Source organism: Cuculus canorus, chromosome 11, assembly GCF_017976375.1.
Source record: "Cuculus canorus isolate bCucCan1 chromosome 11, bCucCan1.pri, whole genome shotgun sequence".
NCBI lineage: Eukaryota > Metazoa > Chordata > Aves > Cuculiformes > Cuculidae > Cuculus > Cuculus canorus.
This window is the reverse complement of record NC_071411.1, coordinates 6,407,318-6,423,638: the sequence shown is the minus strand read 5'-3', so window position 1 is coordinate 6,423,638 and position 16,321 is coordinate 6,407,318. Positions and strand designations below refer to the sequence as shown.

At 44.0% G+C, this 16,321-nt stretch overlaps 1 long non-coding RNA gene across 9 annotated transcripts in view; it reads left to right on the top strand.

Annotated features, from left to right (window-relative positions):
• The window catches only part of LOC128853294 (uncharacterized), a 54,307-nt gene extending 40,344 nt beyond the window's left edge, over positions 1–13,963 (top strand). For 6 of the 9 annotated variants that reach the window (XR_008451736.1, XR_008451739.1, XR_008451737.1 and 3 more), the window contains 4 exons: positions 9,330–9,438; positions 9,932–10,127; positions 12,066–12,436; positions 13,566–13,963. This is a non-coding gene — a long non-coding RNA (uncharacterized LOC128853294). Of the gene's footprint in view, positions 1–6,798; positions 6,890–9,329; positions 9,439–9,931; positions 10,128–12,065; positions 12,437–13,565 lie in introns of all 9 variants that reach the window. The other 3 variants (XR_008451735.1, XR_008451740.1, XR_008451733.1) reach the window with 3 other exon arrangements.
• Positions 13,964–16,321: the final 2,358 nt, after the last annotated feature.

Sequence of the window (16,321 nt, the reverse complement as noted above, 5' to 3'; positions counted from 1 at the left end):
GGGTATTTGACCCTCTCCTTTTTGCCATGCTCTCACTGACTTCCACTGAAAGGCAATGTGGGATGTATTGATCTTACCTTTTAGGACTTACTCTTATTTATGAACCCTGATTGCAGTATAAAGGTACAAACATCATTTGAAAAGGGAAGATCTATATTAAGAATGACAGAATAAATTAAAGTAGCGTCCTGTCTCTAATGTTTTGCCAGGATGCTATTCCAGAGGGAATGCCCCAGTGCTGTCTACCTGAACGATGCTTTAAAGTCTCCAGCAACAGGAGATTTTCTTGAGCACAGTATTGATTTTTCTTACGACATTAAGCTTTTAGCTTTGCAAATGGTTCCTTTGAAATCATTAATTGTGATGCGCAGCGTGAGGGGTGAAATAGCTGTGCTGCTGTTGTGGAGGTACTGTCTGTGATCACTTCCTCCTCCCCTTCCTCTGTGGAAGCCCCATCCGGCTGATGCACCTGGAGGAGAACGAGGAGAGAAGCAAGTAAAGTTGCAAGCCTGGATTCCCTCTGAACTGGGTGAGGAAGAGCAGTTTTTCAGTAAATTGAAGGCAATGGTTTAAGCTTTCTTGGTGGTTGTGAGTGTGGAGTGAGGGAATCAGATCAGAGCCTAGGGCTGTGGTTGGGGTCCTCTGGGTGAACACGTGGTTGGGTAGGATGGATGTGGGGAGGATCTAACAGCTCAGTGGGGGCTGAGAGCTGTCATCAGCATGTTTGTTTCTGCGTGAATAAGGAATCTTAGACAAACTCAGCTGTCAGGTAAACTCAGACTTTGCCACTTCAAGACTGAAGGTAGTTAAAAGTGAGTACAAACCAAGATTTGGAGGGATGCTGCTAGCATTGGACTGAGATTTAGACCAGGTACCAGGTTTGCTCCTGTTAGACAGAGAGACTGACACAGCTGAATCAGTAAATCCAGATTATTATGATTGTTTCAAATCTATCCAACTCCCTGTGTGATGAGAACTGCTTACAGACAGGACCATGTTACTGCAGATGCAGCTCTGCTGTTTGAAGCAACTCATTTCCTCCATCTCCCCTATTCTCCCTCTGTCAGTCTTCCTTCTCTGCGTTCTGTTTCCTAGCCTGGCTTCCCACTTTCAGGGCTATCCCTCACCCCAAGGGAGTGGGAGGATTACTGCAACATGGACGGATGCTGCAAAACTGTCATCCTTTGCCAAAGATTGCAGAGACACCCACCGGGATGCCCAGGCAGGGTGGGAATTATCCGCAGTGGGAATAGTCTCCTCTTGCAGTTGTGTTGGGGGGGAGGATGTTAGTATCAGCTCTTTTACTCTGGAGGAAAGAAGGGGAGGAGTGTTGGCTCGCCTCTTGGCTGTTTGTATTTGCTGTTGGCTGTTTCCCAGCCCTTATGCAGCATCACTGCTGTCTCTAAACAACTGTGTCCCAGGAGTTTGAAGGGCTTTAGAAACTTCTGTGTGCCAGTCTTCCTGCTGCTTCTCAGAGGAAGGATACAGACCTGCTCCATTCTCCATAGACAAACCAAGGTCTCATACGTGCCAGGCAACCATCTAGCAGTGCACATCTGACCTTCATGTAGCTATGCTTAACCCTAGATATTATTTAATGTAACGGATCACAACTCCCTATCTGACAGTACTGCCCCCTTTGCTGAAACACCTAAAAGCCAGTTTACACAGGACTTTGAGTTTCTAGGTGTTTCCCACTGGCTGGAGCAGGACCCAACCCCATGCTGTTCCTGATGATCCACAGTTGCAGGAAGTCCAAAGGCTGCTAAAGGCGTTCCCTTTCAGATTGTGTGCACCACCTCCCTCCCCTTTGCTGCATGGCAGTTGATAAAGTCCCCTATACTTTACTACAGGATGAAGCAATGCTATAGGAGAAAAATAATCTTCCAGGTCCAGAAATAAATCACTGATTTCTCAGGCTGTGATTAGTCACTCCTGGATCAGTCTGGCTTCCTGGTCCTCAGGGTCTGTGTGCATGAGCCCAATAACCTGGGTCCTTCAGGTCTGATAATATTGTTTCATCTCGAGGCAGGGCAAGGAGTTTTTTTATGAAATGACAGAAGCCAAAGGCCTAATGGCTTCTGTGTCATCTGGCTCTCACAGTTATTTTAACACCAGTCCTTCAGAGGAAGGAGGGCTGGAAGGGACATGAAGAAATTGTCTAGTCACTTCCACTGCCCCAAGACGGAGCCAATTCACTCAAAGATTTGATTTGGTGCAGGATAGCACAGTAGGGGCTCTGTTTCTCTGATCCGCATTGCCTGTCCTTATCCCACCAGACCCTGTTGGATAACCCTCTACAATGCACTTGGATGTTGCTTAGACAGGAAACTGCAGAGCCCTCTTCTCTCTGCACCGCACAGTCATTTTGAAGACTGCTACAAAGCCAGTGCCCAGTTTGTTTGCAGAGGCAGTTAAAGACAAACCATCCCATTGCTCTAGAGACGTGATGTTTAGTCTTCTGTGTTGTCATCCTTCACCTAGAACAGTAATTCGTGTATAAAACTTGTGTATGTAAAGCTGGAGCATTAGTAACAACTCTGTGCTTTGATTTAGTTTTTAATATTTTGTTTTCCATCACGTCTTCATCCAGATACCTCAAATAAGAGGCAGTTGGGATCACGACTAGAAAGAGTTTCCCGGGCTTGCTGACAGCAAGTGTGTTTGGGGAAGTGATGAGCCCCTTGCCTTAGCAAGCAGGAGAGAAAATTTTCTTTTCTGCAGTCTTCCCCCCCCTCCCCCAGTCCACTAGTGTGTCAAAACCTTGAGTTTTGTGTAAAGTTGTTGAATAAGCTTCTAGGCAAAATAAAAGATCAAAAGGGGTCTAATTAGCTGCAGTCTGCTTAGGAATTGTGGATGTTCACCTAGTTTTATAAATTGACACTTTTAACATTAGAACTCAAAGCAAAAAACGATGTAATTATTCCCTTTTTTTTGAAGCTTAGGTTTAATGTCTTTATTGAAAATTGGGTACTTCTATGGCATCTCAAGATGCTTTATTCTATCAAATCTGGAGCAAGTCATTTTTCATTTTGGATTGTAATGTGGTATAAATGATAAGGGCCTGATTCAGAAAGCTCCCCCCGCTGCCACTGGCAGCCTGATGAGAAAGCTTCATAGTCACATCACAATAACCCTGAAGATAATCTATGGTTTGAGTCTTTGTGAAGCTGCTCACTTTAATACAAGGGAAAGAGTGAGATTTTGAGCTCTTAGTTAGGGTGCCAGAACCTAGCTTGTTATTACAGGATTTTTAGTTCTTTTTATATCTTTAACCACACATAGGATGCCAAGGCAAAAGTATATTTCTCCTACAACCTTTCTGTGCTGCCATCGTGTCTCTGGGAGTACTTAAGGTCTAATTTAAATCTTGGAGAAGGTAGCAGGCAGTTAAACGGGGAACATCTGGTGGTTAAAGCAAAGGACAAAAGAGAGAGAGAGAGACACGGATGAGTTTTCTTATAAATTTTTCAGTTTAGTTCTGATATGACCTGGTCGTGTGTATTGTCTCCCAGTATCTGATCATTTGGACATACCATGTGTGATACACTTTCGTGTATTAAACCTCACCAAATCTGACTCCAATACCTAGAACAGCATAGAGAGATGAGGGGAGGGTCATCATAAGGTCATGTATTTGGGCTGGACAGGTTACGAATTTTATTTACACCATGTTAGGACACACAGGCTTTATTTCGAACCAGAGGCTGATGGTGCTAGCGTTTTACTAATGCATAGGAGGTCCCAGTGCCTGCCCTAAAGACCTTACCACCCATAAAGACAAATGGCAAATACAGGATTTGTGTGAGGGTGACTGCAGAAAAGGGTCAATCCCTCAATGAACTTTAAACTTTTTTTGAATGTTTATCTAAAAGTTCATGCAAATGGAGGTGGATTTCTTTGATCTGAGATTCTCATGAGAACTGTTTTGTAATTTCAACTGTTCCCTGGCTTGTGTCAGAAATATCATGAGTGGGATCTCCCTGGGGATTTAGCATAGCCCAGGTTTTAGCTGGGCTGGAAGGGAAGCAGGACAAGATTTATGCATCAGAACAGGGCTTGCAGTAAAGATTTTTTTATTGGCATCTTTTATATTGTCCTAATTTGAAAGTTTCAGTTCTCGATGATCATGCTGGGCATAGGTTCAAGGTTTCATTTTGCGCTTGGCTCAGCCCAGATGCTGGAGGAAACTTCCCTGATGGGAGACAGATCCTTTTCCTTCAAAAACACAATTTCTTGGTGGACGGCAGGATTGGATTAGAGGTTCCTTTAAGAATCCACTAGGGATTTGTTTGAATTTGTCCAACCGTGCTTCTCTGATGCAATGTGGTGATTAGAAGAGAGCTTTTCAGGTGTCCCTCTGAGAGACTGAAAGCAGTCTGGCTACTTGCTTCTGTGGGGTTTTCAGTAATTGGAGCTCACTAAATTAAAAGCTTGGTACATCCATACATTATTGATTCATAAAGGTTTTCTCAAGAGAATGGATCTCCATTCTTTATTACTTCTAAATTATTTTATTGGCTAACTAGTAACTAGACATTGTTTTCTAACCCAAAGACAGCTGCTTTCTGGAAAAGGTTCAATTATACTTTCTCTGTGCATACTCTGTACAGAATTTGCTGCTGTACAGTGTATGTATGGTCCAAGCCCTTTTCCCATTTGCTACTTAACAAAATTCCCAGTGGCTTTGCTGGGAAGAGACAGAGCCCAAAAGCAGCTCTGAGAGCAACTGCAGTTTGCTGCAATGAGTGGCTGATGCAATTAAAACATAAGGCTGCTTTTGTTAAGGAATTAATGAAAGGGGGGTTCGGTCCCTCTGCCCCACCCAGAGCAAGAGGAGATGATGTTCTCTCTGGCTGTACGTTGGGTCAAATCTTGATGTCCAATGAACAGACAGACAAATGTTGCAGAGCTACAGTTGCTGTAGAACTTGTTGCTGGGAGGGTTTATGTCATGCAGAGCGTTACTCCTGGGAAGCTGAGCTTGGACAGCACAGAGCAGCTTGCATCTGGTGCTCATACTGCCATAATGGCCATTAAATAACACTTTTATGTTTTAAAGCTCAATGTTTTTGTTTAGGTATTAAATGAAGATTTTCTTTTAAGCAAATTTAGCTTAATCATCTGGTTGCATGGCTGACTTGAGTAGGAGCACTGAAAGTCTGCAAAATTCCCCAAATGCACCAGAGGATTAAAATCCTTATGATTTCATGAACTGTACAAGATAAAGTCACTAGACTAATATGTTTATGATCTGTTACTGAAAGACATGAATATGCGCTCATGTTAGAGGTAGGAAACCAACACTTCCACCAGAATACACAGCTCCTGTCTTAAGTGAAGTGAATAGAGTCTTTGGGTTTTGCTTCATCTTTCCTAGGTTTCTTATGCCAAGATAGAGTAGTGCTTCGTTTAGAAAGTATGTGATTTTTCCATTTTTTCCTCACTCCTGAGGAACATGCAAGTGTCGTAAATTCCAGTTATTGTTTAATCCTTTAGGAAGTCACCTATGTTGGTCAATACACTGTACAGCAGCCCTTGAATCCACTCTTTTCCCTCTAGATAATGCCTGGTGCTTTAGCGCCAGTACCAAAATTCCCAGAATGTACATCACCAGTTAGGTAATAAAGAGAGAAATTCTTATCTGAACAGGGGGTTATAACTACACATTAAAGAGTTGGATTGGGCAGGTTATGATATGCATTTTTACTCGGTTTTGACTACCTTCAAACTAGGGCTTTAATCGTGTAATTATGTAACTTATGATTACCTAAAAAATGCTCCTCCTTCAAATGGCTATTGCAAATGTGATCTTTTCTCTGCTGAAGTAATCTGTGAGCTGCTCATTGTGATTCATTAAATATGTTGCAATTGAGTTGTAATCATCCTTACTTTCACAGAATGCTTCCAAAACCAAGGATAACCTTTTTTGTTTTCACTGAAACAGGCTGTCATGGGTGTTGATGTGCGTCTCCCCCACTTAGAGAAGTCTTGGTCCTAAAACTCACTTCCAATGTTTTTGGTTCTTAAGAGCTTCTTGGGAGTTTCCAAGAATACGGAAGCCTCTCAAGAGCAACATATCAGCATACAGAAAACAGAAACTTGTAAAATAATATTAACTTCTATAATTTCTTGCGTTTTATAAACTTAATTTCATACCACTTCCTTTGGACCATTTTGTTTTTAGAAGCATTCATCGAAGCACTGGGTTTTCATTTCCTTTCAACTGACAAATTTTTGAATCAGACAAGATACATCTCGCTGATTACTGCTGGGCAAGCCTTATAGATAGAGATAATGCTTTTTATTAGACAAACTAGTGTGGCTGGAGAGCTTAAGCAACCTTTGAGGCATATGAGCCCATCAGGTCTGAAACAGCAGCTTTCAGTGCTAAGCACATGCTGAATAAGCAGCTGCTTGGGGTTTGGTTAGATACGTGTCAATAAGACAGTCTTAGCCAGGGGAAGATAGTGAGTATAAGCATCTTTAGGTCGTAACAGCAACTACAAAGTGTTGCTAGATTGTTTGTAAGCATCATCTGGGACACAGATCAAGGGTGGCAGAATTTTAGGAGGAGGAATCTTTCTGTCTCTTAGGTGTGGGAAAGATCTGTTTCTCTTGAATTATCTAGTAGCAATACATGAACGTTAAAGTACCTATTTTATGCTTAGGGGAGAATGTGCCCTCCAGAAATGTCTCAAATATACTTCAGGTTTTCTTCCCTTTTAATCTCTGCAGGTTTTTGCAGGAAGCATAGAAAATTACTTTTCTATTTACAGCCTTTTCTGCTCTGACACAGGCAGAGTAGTCTTCAACATGGAAGCTGAATCCCTGTCCCTGGTGTAACGAGTCCGTGGAGAAGGTCACATATGACTGACAACGCTGAGCTAGTGAGATCTGCTGTTCTGCTTTTGTCAATGATTACCCTGGTCTGACAAAGGTTCTACCATGAGCATTGTGGTAACTTCTTAAAGTTGATTGGGAGCTATTAAAGAGTGATAAAAATCAGATATTTCTGACCATGGTGATCAAAGGAGGAATTCAGTGATACTACAATAGGTGCTTGGAGTTCTCTGGGCATTGCCATCAGTATTGTTTAATGACCCAAGTGCTATGGTTATGTTGGGTAAATAGCAGCTTTGGCAGGTATATAGAAAAGAAGTTCTTAGGAGACAGGGGTTTCAGAGCAACGAAATAATTCACTTGCAAACACTTTGCTTTCCCCCAACACTGGCGGTGGTCATATTGTGACTGTCAGCCAGGAGGTTGACCCCATTTCCAGAATCCTGATTTATTCAGAAACCTGTATATTCTCTCTCTCAGATTTCAAACACATCGCTTGCGGTCTAAGGGCAACAGTTCCACCAGCTGAGCTGTTGAAGGTTTCTTTCTGGCTGAGGTTATGGACATATGTTAAAAACTGGTGTCGGGTGAACTTTGCCTAACAGGGTTCTGACATTTCCCTTCTCCTCTAAGAACAAGGGTAATTTAATGCTCCTGCCCTACCTATAGGAACATGCTGGTTTGGGAGCTCAAATCCCCCACTGTGCCACACTGAAAGATTCTAGCAGCCTGTGCTAAGAAGTTGAGAGGCTTGGTGCATGGAAACCATTATGCTGAGAGCTTGGTGAGGGTAGCCACAAAGTCCCCCAACAACCCAAAACATTTTTCCCTTGTAGTCTTTCACCCAAAATTTGTGGGTATCCTCACACTACTTGGTGTGTGGAGCAGTGGCGGGGTGGGGGGGAAGCTGGCTTGCTGCATTTCAAGCCTTTCATGCCCCAGCCCCCAAACTGCCTGAACCTAACACACATTGGAACTCTCTGAATCTCCTTGTTCCTGCTAACCAACCACCAGCAATTTCCCAGGCGCTGAGTACAAGTGTGTGTAGTATTGAGTCATTTCTTTGGGGCTATTGTTTAACTCTTCAAACCATGGAAGGAAACTGGGAGCCTGTTTAGATGCCACTAAAGGTCACTGGCTATTTTTATAGATTACATTAAAGAAAACCAAAACTGCAGAGAAAGAATATTCAGATTGTGAAGTCAGGACTTTGAAAAATATTTCTGCTGCCAAACTATCACAAATTGCTACAGAGCATGTGCAAACTGATTTTTCAGGGGCTTATAGCTTGGCTGAAGGTGTACTACTACTCTCTCTACAAAAAAAATGTTCTCTTGCACCATTGTGACCTTCCTGCCAAATTTTAAAGCAGTGCTCCAAGCTGTAGCACCGAGGCTGTTCATTGCAAGACATACCAGTTGTTTGTTTGGTTGAGGTTTTTTTTTTAACTCGAGTAAAATGTTTTCCTGTAGTGGATGAACTGCATTAGCTGAAATTTTAACCCTAAAATCTGACCAGCTCAGACAACCAGCATGGAAAGCTTTAATTAAAACGATTAAAGTCTGGCAAAATTCTATGCAACTGGAGTCTTATTATAGTGAGTTTTGTACAATGTGGTCAGCCTATCAAAGGGAAATCACTTCTTCTGTCTGTTTTGGTTTTGATGTCATTCCATCAAATGTTTAATTGGAAGACACAGCATTAGCTTCAAACTCATTTTGAAGCAATGAACATTAGTCAGACATAAACACATGGGCTGGAGGCAAACTACACAACTTCCAAGTGGTGGGAGAGATTTTAACAAGGGGCTTTGCAAACTGCTTCCCTGAGTGAATAAAAATGCTGCAGAGCACAAAAAAGACCTCTGCTTGGGCTCTGATGGAAGGAAGCAGTGCTTGTGCAGTGAATGGGAGGCACCTAAATTGCATATTCTTGAGCAAGGTATGCGAGAGCTCAGAAAAGGCAGGTCAGGTTGGGAATGCTCTTAGTGGGTATTGGAATGATCTGGGAAGGGAGGTGATGGACTTTGACAATGCTGTGGAGTTGAGTGGTTTCTTGATCCAAAGCCTGCCAACCTGCTCTCTTGGGGACGGTAGGGTAATATTCTGGTGGTTTAGAGGCAATTTATAAGGTTAAATTGGAGGTTATGAGGTTAAATTGACCCACATGAAAATGTGGGTCAAAATGCTAATATATGAAAACTGTGCAGGCAGCAAGCTTCTGGAAAACCTGTACTTGCAGCGACCAGACATCAGACACCATAAAATAAGGAGTAACCTTTGCTACTTCTCAGTCATCACCACTCTGGAGTATTACAGTTGGGGGACCACAGGCCAGAGAGGCAGGTGGGACTTACTCAAGGTCTTATCTCAAGTCTTAGCACAGCCGAAGGTTCATTCCCACGTCTGTGGTCTCACAGCTGGAACAGGCTGCCCAGAGTTACTGGGAATATGTTTGGTTTTAATCTTTGCACTGTTCTTCTTGCAGAGGTGCCTGGAATTTATCTCCAAAATATTTCGGAGGGGAAATGTGTTCATAAAGCTAAAGCTTTGGGCTATGCATGCTTCTTTTCAGCCTCCTAAAGTCTCCAAAAGGGGTAAGCGTTACTAACCTGCCTCCTTTGTTTTCTGACAAGGAGAGTAATTAGAAAAACTCAAACATTTTAATCCCTTAAACTGAGTCCATGTCTGCTTTAGCTTAGCTCAGCCCGCATTGCAGGAGGTGTTTTACATTTGTTAATATAGATTTGGGTCTTTCATTACTTTTATGATTATATTGTGACTGGGGCCAGAGCCTTTTCTTGACTAGCACGTGCAGTGGGTAGTGAAGTCCTGCCCTCGGTGGCATAAGTGAGAGAAACCCGCTCTGCTCTGGGATGAGGTTTGCTAAGCAAACAGTGTGCCCAGCCTTCTGCAGAAGGGCTGAGCCTTCGGTTCCTGTACAGTTCCTTACACAAAACCCTGTGCTTCCCCCCCTGTATCTCTGGAGCCTCATAAGACCCTTCCTCTTCCCAGCGTATTGAATTGCAGCTGTCTCGAGCTGACTGACAGGGAATGGCCACTCCTGAGTCTGCCCTTGTTTTTTTCCAGGCAGAAGGAAAAGGCTGAAAGTTCCCAGTTTCCTAAGTCACCAGCCAACTGTCCCGGCAAGCTCATATCTGCCCTGTTGAGAGATGTCTGCACCCGTCTCGGCAGGGGGAGGGCGTGAACGTGGCCGAGGAGCACCGGTGTCAGGCAGGCATCATGCCTGCCTTTGCCAAGCTGATGGGAACAGACAGGGACAAAGGTAAAGCTTGTGGCATGAAAAGGCTTCTTGTTGCAGCGTTTCATGGCCAGTGAGCATGACCAGCCTTCAGGGCTAATTACCAAAGGAGAGAGAAGTATGTTCTTGTCAGCAGACCTACAGGGTTACTATTTAATGAAGCAGATATGCAGGTAGCTTGTTCAGTGGCATGAGCAAGTGACTGACTTGTGTCCACAAGGATGTAGGTGTGCGTGTCAGGGTGCTTCAGGTGGCTTTCGACCCCAAGTCTTCTAAGTATAGTTGAGCACAACTCTCCTTCTTCTAGCAGTGATGATCTGCAGCCTGCATTCTTCTCCTGTTTTTCCTCTTTAACTCCTCAGGTGTCTTTTTTTCCCCTTTTTTTTCTCTGCCATTTTCCCCGTTTTCCTGCCCCAATACCTCTTGTTTATTCCATCCCGTCTTTTCATAGCTTTCCACCTTATTTTTCCTCTTCTGTTTCAATTACTGACGCTAAACATCATTGAACAGCGGTGTCATCACTATTTCATCAGGCTTGCCCCAGTTCCCTGGTGGTGGTTTGTGGAGCATGTGTGAGCTGGGAACAGCCAGTATCCTCCATATACTTGCATCTGGGTCCCTGCTGTTCTTCGGCACATCTGGCAAGTGTTATTTGTCCTTTTCTTGGGACTGCCCGTGGAGGTGTGCAGGGGGCTGCTGAGCTGTGCCAAACCCTGGTGTTGTGCTGGCAGGGTTAGGATGCCTCCACGCTACAGGAATCCCTTTGTATTGCTGTGTAGTCGTATGCCCAAAAATTAGTTGCGTGTTAATCCGGTGCCTGTGCCAGTCTCCATGAGAAAGATGGGACAAAACACAGAGGAATTAATCAAATGGTGATTTTTTTTTTTAATTTTTTTGCCTAAACCTCTTTGTATGGGCAGACCCAATGGCTCTTTCTGACTCCTAAACTCATACTCTGAATTCATACAATGTAACCCATCCACTCTAATGTCTCGGTCTTGTCCCGACTTCTAGACTGGAGAGTAGCACCTATGGTGTGGCTTCTCTCAAGGTTTATATGGGAACTACTCATTTGCTCCACTGCAACCTATGTTTTGACCTGACAGCAGAGCTATGTTTGACAAGAGGATCTTTCTGATATAAAAGTTGATTAATATATATTAGACAGTTACGGATCTTCTCTAACAATGTTCTTTGTGCATTTATCAGAAATTATAATTTGATTGTCAGAATTCACCTGAGTTGATGGTCTTTCCTTGGTACTTAGAGGAACATGCCAACTGAAAATTTACTGTGACTGCAGAGATTTTGAAACACAAGAGTTTAGGTGTGCATGGGGAGCAGAGATTGCAGCAGGAAGGATGTTTCAGGTCAGAAGTGAGATGCATTGACAGAAACTGTGGGAGAAGACACACCGTGTCTGTCAGACTCGACCCTGCAATTCCCTGCCTGTGGGGATGACCCTTGGATTCTTTTTGTAGGGGGTTTACCAGGGTAGGACAGTTTGAAAAAAAAACGTTTGACTTGTATGTTCTCTGGAATTCATGCTGTTTTCTCTGTAGAGAAAACTTCCGCCCCTCACCCTGGGATATTAAGCAAACTAATCTTGGGAAAAGAGCCAACCTTATTTTTGTTCTCTTCTTTGTCTTTGCTACACAAACCACCTGATATGAAGCACTGGAGATGTTTTGGTGGAGAGTTGTGCGCTTGGCCTCAGCTCAGGCTGCAAAAATGCCTGTCACCCACTGGAGAACATGGAGCTGGGATATAAGAGTCAAAGCTGTGCTACTGCATGGATGCTCCGGGTCTCAGCCTCTTTCTCTGTGTCTGTGCAGAAAAGACAGGCTGTTAAAAAGCAGCCCTTGCCAGCTCCAGGACCTGTCACCGGTTCACTTGCAGTGATGCTAGGAAATGCACTTGTATATAGTTGTGCTTCTTCACACTCTCCATTTCTACCAACAGGATCCGGGCCAGCTCTCCAACTCTGCAGGCCTGTGCTGTCCCCTGGGAAGCATCCTCCTGCTACACTGGCCATTGGTGACCTTGCAGGGGACATGGAACTGCTGGCTGTCACAGCACCAGAGGGATCAGAGAAGGATGTAATAGAATCATGAGCCAAGGTGGAAGGAGTAGAAAAAGCAGCAGCAACAGAGGAGGTGGAAAGCCCAGAGGAAGCAGATCCAGGTGGAAATGTGGTCACTCCTGAAGGAACAGCAGGGTTGGAAGCATCTGAAAACCCAGAGGCAGAAAGAGTTACTGAAGCATCTGTCCGGGCAGCAGAAAGGATTGCAATATCAGAAGTAGCCAATGTGTTGCAATCAGCAATAGCTGAGGTAGAGATTCCAGCAGCCTTGAGTTCCTTCCGGGGTGGAGGGGCTGTGGGTGCATGCTCCCCTTGGTTTGGCTCACACCTGCTCCCGCACCAACGCTAAACCTGGCCTTTCAGTCTTGCTCTCTGGATGCCTCAGGTGGATGGGACTGTATTTCTCCTTAGCCTCAAGCTATGGGAGAGATCCTTCTTTTGGAGAAATTGAAAGCAAGCAAAATATCCCCAAACCCCTGGAGTTCCCACTAAGTTTCTACCGTTTTCTCATCTGGTTTCCCTCTGCCTTTCAAGATGAGGGTTTTTTTTCATGATAGCGGGCACTTTATCATGCCTGGTAGAGTTAAGGATACAAAGCACTCTCCATTACAGCCTTACCGGCCACATGCTCATCCTGTTCTAAAGCATTCATATTTGGGGATCAAAAAAGGTCCACGTGTGGTGTTTACTCAGCCGAGAATTTTTATTTGACACTTGAGCAATTATGCCTTGTGTTGTTCGTGAGTTTGCAGAGGGCGATAAATGCACTTTTCCCATTTGAAAAACCTGTCTTTTAACATTGATGATGTGGTAACAGATTTTCAGCAGGGCTGGGAGTTAGATTTGCCAGGGCTCAGTGCCCACTCCCAGCACCAGATTTTCAGATGTGTTCGGCACCCAGCAGCTCTCTGTTGGGTGTGAGGCCCTTGGACACGTTTGTTCCCATGTGTGGACCTCATTTGGAAAGACGCTTGCCTGCAGTACCACCGAGCATCCACCTTCTGCTCACAGGAAAATCTGGATCTCATCTCCCTGCGTTCTGATTTCATTTTGGTTTGCAGGGTCAGCTTGCTGCTGTCACTGTTTCCTGGGCTTCAGAGCTGTCCTGAATACATGACTTTTGTGTAGGACGTCTTATTTTAGCTTATCTCCCATTCTGGGCAAGTAGCTTCACCATAGGAAGGCTCTTCAGAGTGCAGTTGTGTTTCAGTGTGTTTTTATGTTTTCTTGAGATCAGCTGGATTTAGACACTTGCAAAAACAAGTGAAAAACAATTCTCTAAATCACTCTGTGAATAAGGATTTTTCTTTTTAAATACCAACAGCTTACTTTCTAGTGACTTTACCAGCATTCATGTATTTGTTTGCTTGCCTTTTCAGCTCAAAGAGAAGTGGAGGAGCACGTGGATAAAGCCAAGCAACACCACTCAGCAGGAGGAGGAATAGGATCGGGTAAAAGAGGGAGAAGTGAAATGAAATGAAGAAGAGGTAGTGTTCTTGGTCATACCTAATGTGGGCCTGGTACTCCAACGCTGTGACCCCTCCTGGAACACGATGGAGCTGCAGATTACATCTCTTTTGTGACTGTCCATGCTATTAAAAATAAAGGTATGCCATACTCTGCACACAGTAGTGTTCATGTCTCTCAAAGGCCCTTGCCTCCTGGTTTTGTGAAATGGCAGCTCTGCACCCACTCTTCCTCAAAGATTAAGGAGAGCAAAGCATGCTCTTCATGTTGGAAAACATGCTACTGTCTTAAAATTGTATATAAAAAAACATTCTTAATATGGGGTCAACATTTTACGCCTTTAGGCCAAGAGATGGTCTGTGGGAGAGCAGCTAATATGAACAAGTTTCACATCCTAACACAGCAGGTGCATTTACCATCAGTCTGTCCAGCTCGCTGCAACTTTGAAGTGTATTTCTTGCCTAGATGGGAACGGTAGGTATGGTCTGCTTATTAATCTGTAGCAGGAAGGGAGAAGGTCTCTCCATCCAGATTAATAGCGACGAAACGCGGGACAGAAGAATTTCAGAAGAGATTCAAGAAACGGGAAACATCATCTTCAGAACTGTGGTGGACTTGTCAGCATGAATGATGTTCCCCAGGCAGTGCAGGTTGTTTTCTCAGCATATAAGGTATAGGTAAGTCTCTTGCTGTGAGAGCTGGATGATAGGGTAAACGGTGATGAAGCGTTACAGTACAGCGAGTACGGGATTAGAACAAAGCCAGTCTTGGTGTATGTCTCCCAGCTTTTCCTATGAAGGATGGTCACAACTTGGAAGCACCTAATCACTTCAGCAAATGTCTGCTTCATTAATTCCTTTCAAATACTTCATGGTTTGCTGCTCTAGGCTTGAGTTTAGCAGCCTGGGGAGATGGGGTCAAATCCATAGTTGGATTGAAAATTTCTGAACCAAATGCAGGTGGTAGTGCGAGTGCCTGTGTGGGATTTGTTGCTGCACCCAATGTGGGGTGTCTAGACTGTACCTCCCAGTAGTCCATATGAAACAGAAAACTGCTCCCTGACCACAGACGGTCATGAGCAAAACCATATCACTTCTGGAAAGAGCAAAGATTCCAGACCTGGATTCTGTCTCAAGATCCGTATGAATATTGAGAACCCATCTCTAAACTGCTGTGTAGTTGCAACTGGGTGTGATATTCTCTATATACCTTACTTTTGTCTTCCAGTGATGTTTCTGTGGGAGACACAGCATTTGTTCTGGTGTACCCCAGAAGAGGCAGCATGTTGGTAACGGCTATGGCATCATGTGGAGCTGTTCACTGCATGAAAGGGGGTCTGTTGGGACAGACCCCTGATATAACAGGAGGAGAGGGCGTCGGGAATCTGCTACTACCCTTCCCTGAGCTGGCTGACGATTAAGATCTCTCTCTCAGTCTCCCTCTCGGGAAACACGTCCTTACATCACAACAAAGCCAAGGGATTTCAGTGCCCGGCTTGGGTCTTTGTACCTCTACAGAGCACTCTGCACCCGGTGCACCTCCGCTGGCTTCTCTATCCATGTAGTGACAGGCTGGGGTGGAGAGAGGAGGGGAGAACAGCAGCATCTGATTAAAACTCAGCCCCCCTGGCCCTAGATCTGAGGAGACAGAGCCCGCCCTCCCTTCCCTTACAATAATTTTATTTTATTACAAAAAGAGCCCATATTAAAAAAGCTCATGATTATGTTTTCTGTTCACCAAGACTTTTCCTGTATTCGACCTTTGGATAACCTCCAAGGCTTGCAAACATTTGAAAGGAGTAAAGGAGCTGGTTTTATTGCAGGGCCTCAGCATACATTCTTTCCAGCCTATCTTTAACATCAGTTGACAAGAATTATATAATTGCAGTCTGTGATCCCTTTAAGGCTAAAATGTATTCGTTTTCCCTCAAAGAACACTTCAGGTTTCAGAGTTAAATGTATATTTTTTTTTTCCATCTGGGTTATTCTGTAAAAAAAAAGCCGTTTTCTCTTAAACTGGCAAGTCTCATTCTACCAAGTTGCATGGATTTATTTTTTACTGTGGTTTTAAGCTCACATGTTAACAAGTAGGAGAAATGGGCTCCAAATCCCAACCTGTGCTTCCCATTCCATTGGAAAATCAGTGGGTTACAGAGAACACGCAGGGGGAATTATACTCCTTAGGTGGAATCAAATAAAATTTCAACATACTGATTTAATCAAATTAGTGTCTAATGCTAATTGATAGGCAGTCTGGAGATGGACAGGTAACTGGATTGGATTTGATCTTGAATTTCTGAGGCGTGACATAATCTGCTGGGTCAGGAATGAATTTCTGCTTTCCTATCAGAATGACATCTGCCACCATGGTTTTGGAAGCCATGGACATTGGAGGCTTGGGTAGGAGCCTGAGGAATGGTGCCAAAAAAAGAAGTCTGAAGCTATTACTTGGAATTTAAAAAATGAATCAGCTGGTGCCACAAAGACATTCTGTTTGCATATGTCCCTTGCCATTCAGGTTTTCACAGGTGTTTGTGCTCCTGGAGAGTAAGAAAAGTACATAAATGCATGAGTATTCCTGGAAGGTTTTCATGACAGTTGCGTCTGTGTGTCGGGGCCAGTGGTGCTCGTTTCCTCTGCTCAGAGGGAACAGAAGTGATGCTGTGAGC